The sequence below is a fragment of the Onychostruthus taczanowskii genome, unplaced genomic scaffold, assembly GCF_017590055.1.
Source record: "Onychostruthus taczanowskii isolate IOZ18803 unplaced genomic scaffold, ASM1759005v1 scaffold4, whole genome shotgun sequence".
In the NCBI taxonomy this organism is placed as follows: domain Eukaryota; kingdom Metazoa; phylum Chordata; class Aves; order Passeriformes; family Passeridae; genus Onychostruthus; species Onychostruthus taczanowskii.
Window position 1 is genome coordinate 17,898,765 of NW_024501459.1, and position 12,092 is coordinate 17,910,856.

At 42.0% G+C, this 12,092-nt stretch overlaps 1 protein-coding gene across 5 annotated transcripts in view; it reads right to left on the reverse strand.

Moving 5' to 3' along the window:
• Window positions 1–11,299: 11,299 nt before the first annotated feature.
• The window catches only part of RUNX1T1 (RUNX1 partner transcriptional co-repressor 1), a 114,094-nt gene continuing 113,301 nt past the window's right edge, over window positions 11,300–12,092 (reverse strand). For all 5 annotated transcript variants that reach the window (XM_041412573.1, XM_041412575.1, XM_041412571.1 and 2 more), the window contains one exon: window positions 11,300–12,092. This exon is cut by the window's right edge and continues 3,310 nt beyond it. The gene's annotated coding sequence lies outside the window, so the exon portion shown is untranslated.

Sequence of the window (12,092 nt, forward strand, 5' to 3'; positions counted from 1 at the left end):
GTCTGCCCTCAAGGATCGCTACTAAGTTACATTGATTCCTCAATAAAAAAAGACTTTCATCTGCACCAAGGCCTTTTTAAGAAGGAATCTGCTGCAGAATTATGCCTAATAGCACAAAATCCTTTCAGTAGCAAAAATTCCTTAGGGTGAAGAAGTTTGTTAGAAACTTGACTAGCCAATATATAGCTGAAGTTATGCCTAATTCTACCTATACCACATCAGTTAATTGAAGTATACAAATACAGCTATCCCTTTCCCCCCCTTATTTTGTTGTTTTGTTCATCTTTGCAGTTTAATCACAGTTCTAGGAAATTTTGTGTCCTTTTTTTTCTTCACACATTTAAATATATATCTCTGCTTGCCAGAATAAATGATATATCAAACACCATACAGCTGAAATACTTGTCCTGCTCCCATTATAGAAAGTCTGTGCAACTTTTTGTTCTTCAAAATACTGTCAGGAAATTTTGTAAAAAACATCATCCACATGAGGAGGTTTTCAAACTATATCTTTTGAAGGTGAATTTCTTAAAGAGCACCTGCATGAGTTTAAGGCAAATCCTAATGATGCTGGCAAAAAACACCCTACCAAACAAGACTGAAACCCTTGTGACTTGGTGGACTATTTAGACACATGTTTAGCATGAGAACTTGCTGTGAGAGCAGCCTATTTCCATGGACTGACCATACCCTCCTCCCCCTTGCCCAGTGCCTACCTGATGCCTCTTCCCTTTCTTCTCTCATGACATCAGTGGTACCAGCTGCCTTCTCACCTGCAAATGTCAACAGTAGGAACAACTTGTTTTGTAGCTTAAAGCTTCAAAACTGCTTAAAGCATGGCTTGTTTTGCCAGAAAGAAAGAAAATGTCTTTTACCATGGGTGTTACCTTGGGTGTTAAATCTCTGGAAAAGAAAGCTTCCAGACCAGATTTTGTGTCTATGCCCCTTCCCTTGCTCAAGAGCAGCAGGAGATTTTGGAACTGTCTTCTTCTTAGGTAATATTTGCCAGCATGTTCTTGCATCCACAGGGCAGTAAAGATATTTCTTACCATATATAAGTTAATGGCCCTGCCTAAGATAGAGCTACGGTGAACTGTCCAGCAAACATTTGTGTAAATGTAAAGTTACTTCTGTGATTTTTTTTTTTTTACAGTGAATAGTAGATCACTAAATCTTAAATCTACCTGTAGGATAAAGTTGTTTTTCTTTTGAGTCTCATTTGAACAATGGCTTTAAGCTACAGGAACGGTAAGTGACTGCATCACATCTTTCCAAAACAGCATGGGTATTCATTTTCGGATGACTGCAATTTCAAAAGTGCAAATGATTTTTACTCTGAAAAGAGTTTAAAAATATGGATATCTAAAATAGAACCAAAACAGTCTGAAATTATTAATTTTATTTTTTAATGAGGATGGACAGAAATTGGTTTGGCCAATTGTTTTGCAGTAAACGTTTGATATTTTAAAATATTTTTGGCTTTAGTTCAAATGAGACAAAAAAAGCTTATGGATGACATATGAAGATGAAAGAGAAAATTAACATGGAGACGTTGGTATGTGCATACAATCGTGTGTGCTTGTTTCAGTATTTTCTGCTATCCCAGCGTGAATTGAGAAGAAAGGGATAACAAACTTATCCTTAGAGGCATGTATAAGAGAAAGATGAAAACCCTATTGATTTTTATTGTGTCTGTCATTCACAAAGCTCTCCCTTTTTTAGAAGGACATTTTTAATGCTAGAGCTTCCTTTAGTGAACTCCAGTTAGATATTTCCTCTTAACCACCCTAAGTTATTTGCAGGGGGATTTCTTCTTAATCTTGAAATGAAAGAATTTACTTGCCTTTGAGAAACATATCCTGAATTTTTCACAGTAACACCCTTTTTCGTCACTCAGTCTGGATCTGTGTCCTATGAGTGGGCCCTAGCAAGACTGAGAGCAGATAGCTGCTTTTCTAACATGTCAGCAGCATATGTACATGTCAATCCATGTTACACAGGAAATAAGATAACAACATCATTTTAGTGAGGAGTTCCTGTAATTTCAGTTTCTATATTAACAGGAAAAATAAGATTCCTTGGGAAGTTTATGGCCTGAAGAGTGACAAATACTTGCAGTGCACAAAGACATGGTTCCCAGATAGTATTTACTGCAGTACAGCTCTCCAGCCCACATGGCTTGCATCAGGAAAAGCAGGCTGGGGGCTAGCGCTTGGTACAAGGAGGGAAAAATGACTGGGAAAAAAAAAAAAATGGATGAAAGCCTTCCCAAGCAGTCTGCTGAGTGAAAACCTCTGCTTTCTGCTGAGGAAGAATTTCCAAGTGGATGTCATCCAAGAATGATCTGATTCCCCAGAGAGGCCTGTACCCTGGTTTCGAGACGCGAGCAGCGTCCATGCCTGCTAACAGCTGTCCCTTCGCCTGGCTCCATCTGTGAGCTCTCTGGAGGCCACTCCTGAGCTCCTGCCACACTTGGCAGCTCCTCCTTTGTTTCAACATGGCACAGTGGACAGCAGCATCTCATCCCACCTACTCCAGGGCTCATTTAAAAATCTGCATGGCATCATCTTGGGACCAGTTTGCCCTGCAGGAGCTTGGTCACTGCCCTAAGTCTCAAGAAGTTTCTTTAGCCTCAAGAAGAGATGGTTGGACCTCACCAATGTCCATCAATCTTTGAAGGGAGGGTGTCAAGAGGATGGACCAGGCTCTTCTCAGTGGTGCCAAGCAATAGTACAAGAGGCAGTGGGCAGAAACTGAGGCACAGGAAGTTCCGCCTGAACATGAGGAAGAACTTCTTTACTGTGCAGGTGCACTGAAAGAGACAAGCAAGGACACATTACTCTGAATATTTTTGTGCTCTTCCTGTCAAAACAAAAGTCTCTTTCAAACCTAACTAGCCAGTGACATTTTGTCTTGAATGCCTGAAAATTGGAAGTCAACTGCTATAAAGAAACCCTGTTGCCTTCCACAGTACCCACGGACAAAATGAAGACAGGTCAGTTTAACCAGAGGTAGCCATCTGACAACTTATCTTACCTGAGGTTATCCAGGGTATGATGCAAGTCTGAAATATACTTTGAGGGATTTATATGGGGTTTCAGCTCATATATGGGGTTTCAGTAGCATTGGTTTAGCTGTTCATAGCGAAGGGAGAGTTGCAAGGGGCTGCATTTGTGTCAAACTATAGTTGCTGTTTTCACATCTCTGTTTTCTGGGCAGTTCTGAGTCATCTCAGAACTTTGCCAGAGATCTAACATAGTATGAAGTTATCACAAGTCTAGTTCATGTAGAGGAGGATTCTCCTGAAAGAGTCTGTGATTCTTTTCCTTGATGTTCCCTGGGACTCACTGGCTGCTCACAGAAAGAAAGTGTGAACTGAGCGACTGAGAACATCCTAGATATTCTCTGTCTTATATTAAAGCTCATATGTGTTGTCAGTTTATATTTATGTATTTTATAACATGGGTGCATGTGTTTCATTACAGTGCAGTGTGATTTTAAGATATTAAGGGAAGTACACCCAGCACAAGTCACAACCCTGCAGAAGTGCCACCAGAGTGTAGAGCTTCATCTCCTGAGCCTGGGAGACCTGAGCAGGAGTTAGGGGACAGGTGTTCCATCAGGAGAGAGGGACCAACAATCTCTGGACCTGTCAGGAGAAACGTTGTCGAGGCCTCCAGAGTCATGCAAGAGTCTTCACTTAGTGTCCATGTCCTGCATTTCAAAGACTAATTATATTTACAAAACAACAGCTTTTTCTTTCTCTCTCTTTTTCTTCAATTCTCCTTAGCTGTGCTCTCTTTCTGGCTCATATTTTAAATGTGCCTTGGAAGCAAGATCCTCAGTTTCTTTAATTTATTACCCCTGTTTATGGAATATGGATATTGGGCCAACTTTATTTCTTACATTAAGTGAATCAGTGCAAATGCAATCATTTTTGGATATCCACTGTATAAAATAAGCATATTTAGATGATCAAATAAGTGTTCCCATATGCATGTTGGCTGGTATTTGGTGCTGGTATAGCACTTTTATTTTTCTTATGTGGTGTCCTTTGTCTTCTTTCCTTCCCTTTTTGACTGCGTTTGGTCAGTTATTCAGGAAAAAAAAAATTACTTGTACCTTAAAAGAAATACTGTCTATTCAGCATATGGCATTTATAGATCTTCGGAAATTCTTTAGGGAGGCGTGCTTCAGATTAGCGGTCTCTCTCCTTCGGGGATGGTTTTAATTTGTTAGCACTTTAGATCTGTAGTCTTGAGGTAGCTCCATTTTCAGTCAATAAAATGGTTAGTGAAATGAGGGTAAAATATTATAATTGTGTTCTTCAAATCAGATTTTTATGTGGGTTTTTTTCCTCCTGGTATGTAAATCTGTCATTCGGAGAGGAATTTTTCCTGTTTTCTTTTAATCTTTGGTGCATGTGCCAAGAATGATGATTTTAAACATGAATTACCACAGTGACTCCAAGTCAAACTGCTGGTAGGCCATTACCCTGGTTTGGGAGGGGAGCCAAAAGCAGCCCAGCTTTGACTCCAGCATTTCCGACTGGAACCTACCACCCTGTCTAGGGCCCTCACCTCTGTTCACAGCACATCTCCTCTTTGGGACCCCAGGTGAAAGAGCCAAACCACTCCTAAGGAAAGCCAGCCACGTTGGTAAAGGCAAAGAGGTACTTGGACCACAAGGGCTGCTGGCTGCTGGCTTCCTGCAAAGCAGCAGCTCTGTCAGAGCCCAGCTGGCCCGTCCATTGAGCCACCTTCACCCACCAGTGGTGTCCAGCCAAAGCCTTCAGCTGGGATGCTTTGTGAGAGAAATGAAGGGATATACAAATGCCACACAAACCCAGGCAAACAGCAGCTAGCTTGGCAACCCCACTGTGGAAGCAGCTGAAGAAGGAGTCAGCAAAAGGTCTCTAACCTGCCATGGTTACAAACGAAAGTCTATCCAGCAGACACTTTTGAAAATGGCATTGCCTCTGTGGAGTAAATGAGAAGGGCAGTGCTGGATAATGCTGACAGTTTGCTGCAGTAATAATGGAAACAGGTGCCCCTCAGGACTTTGGGACTCATTCAGTCCATCCCAGTCCCAAGGCAGACTCCATATCTAGTCAGTCAGGCAGACATTTTCATAGTCTGACCATAATAACTCTCTTGCCACTGGGATTTCAAACCCTCCCAGGCAGTCCTTACTGGGGCTTCAACATCCTCCCCAGGAAAATGTTTTTCCCAGTGTGCAACTTAAAGCATTGCTACAACTTCAGCTTGTTGTTTTCTTTGCCTTTGCTCATGGACATGGAGAGCAGATTATGCTCTTTGTTCTAGAGCTCTACAACCATGTTTTCCCATTAGTTTTTCCCTGCCTCACACTGGAATACATGGGCATTGCCAGTGGTTCCCTTCCTTACTTCCTTACTATGGACTTGGCCTCTGTGTGCAGAGCAGTCTGCATGACAGAGGGACATTACACAGCTTGTGGGACAAACCTTGGTGCAAAGACATGGATGACCAAAGAGGCCACTGAAAGGCAGCCTGAAAGCCATCCAGAAGCCATGGGTGTGCAACATGCCAGAATTGTCTCTGCCATAGTTCATAGTGTGTGCCTGGATGGTGTAGGCCTGGGGTTTTTTGTTATACAAGTGGTGAATTCATTTCTGTCACACTTTTAGATTTTCAAAGGGATATGCACTTGTTTCATAACTGTAAAGTGTTGATGTAAATAAAACTGAGAGTCATATTTTGAATCAAGCAGTAGATTCAGTGGTGAATTGCTTTGCAACTTGCCCGTTGTGATTTAGAAATGAACAAACCCTCTCAAAGTGCTCAGGCCCCACTGGGACTGGTTGGCAGAAAACCATCCTCAGAGGACACACAGAGGAAGATGCTTGTTTCTGTTGGCACCTCCCCACAGGTAATCAGGGATGCATCCCAGAGCTGGAGCTTGTGATTCTGTTCTGAGCCTACTGCAAGAGGATGAATTGCAAAATATCTGATGTTTCACACGAGCAAAGTCAAAAGCATCACGCTGAGTAAATCATAAACATGCTTAAAAACACAACAGAGAGCAAAAGCAAAAACACAAACTCAAACAGTTTCCTCTCTTGAAAACCTATAGTGATCATGAGCTCCTTATGAAAGTGAAGCTATGATTTTGTCTGAGAAAAAAGGCTTCTGTTTGAAGTTAAAACAATTAGCTTTATTATTTAGGAAAAAAATATCAAAACCAAATCCAAAACTAGAGAGGCATGCAGCTGAATAGCATTTCATAACACAGAGGAAGTTTCCCCATTACACTTGACAGGAATAGAATACGCTGGAATCAAAGGGGTATGTTAACAACTCAGCATATCTACCCCTTTGGAACTAGTATTAGTCTGTCATATCACCAAAAAATAATAAATCTTTGTAAAAGGCAGCAGTTGCTTTCATACTCTGGCAGCAAAACCCATCTGGCACCATTGGAAAATTAAAAAAGGCAACATATCTAAATTACATTGTTAAAACACCTACAGCCTAGTTCATTTTCATATGCTACCCATATGTAAGCCCTGAGCAATAGACAGCCACTTGAAAACTCCCTTGTTCTGTGTGTGTGTGTGCATGTGTGTGTGTGATGAGGCAGCAGGGGAGAGAAGAGAGAGAGACAGACAAGGTGAACATGGAGACCTCTGTTTTTATTCTGATGTTTTGAAGCGGAAAATATTGCAAACCCTAACTGGCACAAAAATAATTACACTGGATAAATAAATGAATAAATATAATAGCAGGTTTTCACATATAAAAATTCCTGAAAAGTTTTTTAGCTTTATCAACCCCCTTCCACACCCACCAGAGCATATGGCCCACTGTTTGTGCAAATCAGCCGTCTTAGCTTAAAGTGGATGTTTTTATTAACACTGTGACTAATTACTGAAAACAAACATGTGTAAGTATGATCTCTGCTAACTGCCTCTGTCAACCCATCTTTTTCTTCTTGCTATTCAGTCAAAGGGATTAAGATTGCTTGCAAAAGTACAGTAGACCTCCACTTAGCCTGTTAACTGGCATGAATAAACAAAGCCCATCAACCACAACTGACGTCAGGCTTCAAGAAATGTTTTTCACATTAGTTTAAAAAAAGCCCCCAAAAACATTTAAAGTGAAAAAATTTCAGAGAGCGTTTTAAACACCTAATGTAAAGAGCTTGGACATGGGACCTAAGGGGCTGCTTTGGGAGGGGTACTGAGAGCACAGCCATGCAAAGCACAGGGCAGGAGCTCACATGGGTGGCAGACATTTTGTGCTGAGGGCGACCCGCGCTGCCCCAGAGCGCAAGGCTGGACATACGTGCACACAAAAGGAGCCTCCAGAGAAACTTCAGTGTCAGTCTTTCTTGTGGTCTTCTCCCATACAGAAATAAAACCAACAAAAACAACAACAACAAAAAGACTTAAAGTATCCATTTGGTCTTTGTAAGATACAAAGGAGAAAAGATGCAAGCAGAGTTTTCTTCCAAGTACTCTACAAAAGCTGCTACAACAGCATCACAGAGTGGGGGACAGGAAGCTGTATGGCTCCTTGTCTTGTTGCCTACTTGGGAGTGGAGGAGAGTGGAGAGACCCAGGCTGCTTCAGAGCATGTCTTCCTTGTCACAGTAGAAATATAGGGGGAAAGAACATCTTTATGGTGCAGCCTGAATGTGTGCGCCCTCCCCAGCCCCAGTGTCTGGGTTAGCTGGGGCCCTGTAGAAGCTGTTGGGCTCTGAGCAGCCATGGCCAGTGGTAAAACCAGGTCTCAGCACACTTTGTTCTCACACACACTGACTGCCCCTGAAAGGAGCCAGCTATACAGGATGGAGAGAGAACTAGAAACCGTCTTTACACAGCCATGCTGCCTGTCTAACATGAGCTGTGGGACAGGGTCTCAGTGTATTTTACCTCAAGTTGTACATAATGTAAAAACAAATTACATGCTAGAAAATTGCACAAGTCTACATCTGGTGCTTTTTCCAAGCTCATAGTATGGTTAGGAGCCAATTCCCTGTCATTTCTCATCTCTTGCACTTTACACAGGGTGTTTCCTTTATAAAACAACTTGCCTTTGGGTTTAATGATTTCTAAGGAAACATAACTCTGTCAGTGTGCTCTGGTGCTTAATTCCTCCTTTGCTGTTAGTGTCTGCCTGGTGCAGCCCAGGGACACCAGTGTGCTCACTGAACTGTGCATGCACTCCATGTGCTCTTGGGCTCATGCCCGTGCCTAGAAGCTGGTGTTTGATCTAGACTGAACAAGATGGTCCTAGCCTTCAAAGCCAGCATGTTTACATTCCTCTGCTCTATCTTCCCTCTTTTTTTCAAGTACCCTCAAGATAGGTGTCCTGCTGTTAGAATAAATACTTACCTTGTGCACTGCCCTTTTCTCTGGTGGCCTCAATGTGCTTTTGCAGACGTGGAAGCACTGTTAACTCCTTTTTATCACGAAAAAATGGCAGCACAGTGCTCAGACCTGCAGGACAAAGCAAGGGCAGAAACAGCAAGGAAAAAAACCACAGATGTCCTCTCACACAGCCCAACATGGCCCAGCCTGGTTCAGAGCCACTTAGTGAGCCTTAGTACCTTGGTTTTCCTTCCAGCCACCCTCGCCTCAGCAGCTCCTTCTCTCACTCCCAAACCAAGCCTCAGGGGGAGGCAGAAAATAGGGACAGCAGAGCAAGGGGTGTGCAGAAATAAAGTCCTTAACTATTCAACCCTCAACTGTTCACTGAAGTGCTACGTGGGTTGCAGCAACCAGAGCAGATGTGCTGATCTGGAGGTGACTGGGTCAGACAGCAAGGTCCTGTGAACCAGACTGGTGAACAGAAGACATGGGAAGGAGTGGGGGGGAAACCCTTCTGAGAGCAGGATGTGAACAGGATCAGTGCTCAGCTGGCTCTGTCTTCCATCACAGGGCATTTCTTTGGCTGTAGGAGGGAAGCAGCAAAATTCACTGCCATTGGTGACCCATTTTCAAAAATGCCTCTCTCTGCCTGAGACAGCGGCTGCACATCAGGGACAAGGGCTCTTTCTTGGGGCAATGGGGAGAGGGCCTCTGGTTCTTCTCGAGCTCAGTAGTGGTACTGACCTTACATGCTAATACTAAAGACTTGTAAGGGAAAACCCAGGGATTCAGGGATTACTGCTTGTTCCTACTGCTGTGCCCAATACAAGAGGAAATTCAGCTCCAAACACGGCACAGTCAGCACATGAATCAACAGTCTGAGAGCTGGAATAACTGATGGAGAAACAAGGGAACTACAGGAAAGCAGCTGCAGTAAGGTGTACAAACTCAAAACCTGAGTTTACTGCTCAGCTCTTCAGTCAGCTTGTCAGTGTGGCCTAATCCTCCTCGGTACACCTCAGAGAGGGCAGTGGAAGCAGAAACACGTTACTTCCTGGCCTGAATCTCATCAGGTTTCGTTTCCTTCTGACAGACATTTTAAATGTGCCCCCACTTCTCTGAAGATCCCAAAATATGAAGCCAATCATCCTAGTTTTGGCTGTCTCACACTAAGGCAGAGGAAAGCAGATTTATCAGAGTTGACACCACTTCCTGAGTGTGCTCAGGAATTAACACAGGATTGGGTACTTACAGCCTATGGACTGGGGGAAATGAGTCAAAATGGTAAATTAGTCTACATTTTACTTGTGCCTCAGCTTATAAAGTTAGGCACAGCAGTTTAACACACAGAAAAAAAAAATCATCCAGGGGCAGAACCTCTCACTCTTCATAGTTAGCATTCCCCAAAGCATGGTGTAGGCTGACAATGATTTTCTGCTCTCTGAAGCCTGTGGTTTGAAAACTGACAAGTCTGTGTTCAAATTCCCTTTCCACTCTAAACACCATTTAATGGCAGTGTAACTGGAAGGGTTAAAAATCAACTCTCACTTGGCAGTGGCCCCTTCCAGAGCCAAAGCCACATTCCCTGCTGAGGCACAGGAGACCTTCTGACTTCCTGGTGGTCATTCCCAAACACTGGGCTTGTTTAAGGACAGCCTTATATGAAACTCTCAACACCAAAATGCTTTCAAGAACGCAGACTGTACTCATGATAAGAGAAATTAATCAAATTACTAGAAGCCTGGCAAGAACCGTAAAAGAGGGCTTAGTTCAGTGCTGGTGTTCTGACACGAAAAAAATAAAAATGCATTTCACATGTCTTCATGATGCATTTATTTATCCTGCTGCATGTCCTCTTTACCTTACACCAACTTGCAAAATGAACAAAAAATACCTCCTCTCTGCTTAACAAGACCTGATGCTCCATATCAAGAGTCTTATGGACATTTGGATATATTTATGATTCTGCTAAAAATACAAACTGAAAATGATAATTCTAAAAAGTATTGATCCATTAAATAGCTTTGCAATGCTCACACTTTCTCTTCCCTTCTGGGAGGAAGGCGGGGAATGATGCTATCAAATCCAAATGTAAATATCCTTGTAGTCAAGGTAATTAATTCATGTCCTAAAAATGCTATGTGTCTGCAAGAAGCAAGAGAATTACAGGGTCCATGGAGGATGGTTTACACTGGCAAAGCATCAATGTTTGAACAAAATCAGCAACGTCTGTGTACTCACAGGAAGTACCTGGGAGCAGACCACAGTACAGAGCTAGGACCAAATACTGGATATAAATAGAAATCACGTTTAGGATGTTCTTCTCCTGCTAGGACAGTCTTAATTTCTGTAACAATCACACTAGAGATGGATTTACTTCTGGAGACAGCATGGTTAATTAAGCCCCGCATGTACCAGAGCACCCTTGGGAACTGCACTGGACAAGGGCTGTAAAAGTTACTGCTCAGACTACACCTCTGGGAAGGTGCTTCCCTTTCTTAATGAGTATTCCCATTAAGTTTAAAATAGAAATAGAGGTCTATGAGAAAGCTCAAGTGCAGAGGAATCATTAAAAATAGATATATTTTATGACAGCAATTAATCTTGGCATTAGTTTGACTTTGAAGACAAAGCACATCTCTGATGCAAGTGATTAGGCATTTTGGGGATTTTCCTATAAAGTCTCTCCTTGCCACAAACAAGGAACAGATCTGAGTTAGCTGGACACAGCCATAACCTGAAAGCCAGAGGAGATCCCCTCAAGAGCCAGACACCAAGGCTGTCTTGTCTCATCTAGGAACTGGAAAAAAAAAAGACATTACATGACCCTGTGACCTATGGCAGCACTTCAAGTGACATTTTCCTGCTCTGGGGCTAGTGGTTCATAAAGCACCATTCACAGAGAGCACATCAGGAATGAAGTTCCACAGAGAAGGTAGGAATACAGATTTTTTAACATTTTTATTACACAGTAAAGAATACAACAATACCTGAATCATACTTTAAAAGATTCACAGGTTGACAGACCATACATTACAGTCCAACTAAAGAAAAAAAGGATAAACAAGAAACCACAGTTCAGACATAGTAGACTTAAAAGCTCAAGAGTATGCTGACAAAAGCACAATGCCTAGACCCCACCCCCCCTCAGTGTTAGTCTACCATTAACTTGTGGTACATGTCTGAAATTCAGTATTGCACAACAACTTTTCTTTTTTTTCTTTTTTTCTTCTTCACAATAATGTCGCGGAACCCAAAAAATAAAATAAGAAAGTACTTCAAATCTGCATTTCAACAGTCTCCAATTTTAATTTTTTTTTTATTTATTATTTTTTATTTTTTTTTACTTTCTGTTCCTTGAGGAATTCGGACAACATGGAGTCACTTTCTTCCCCTAAATGTATTCCAGACATAGGCATGCTTTGCATAAGTAAACCAGCCTTGTAATTTTTAAATCCCCAAGACATGCACCTACACAAAATAAAAAAAAATAAAAAATAAAAATTAAAAATTAAAAAGAGAGACAGGCGGCCCCTGTCACACACAGTCTCATGACAGAGAAAGAGATAAAGAGGAGAGTAAAAGAGACAGAGAGGAGAGATAGAGGACGCCCTATTCCTATTAATGACCGCCATTCAGTTATAGTCCAATGAAGTTAACTTTTTTTAATGTTATACCTACAAATTATACTCTCACATAGCCTGTATATAAGTGACAAGCAAAAAAGGAAAGTAACAAA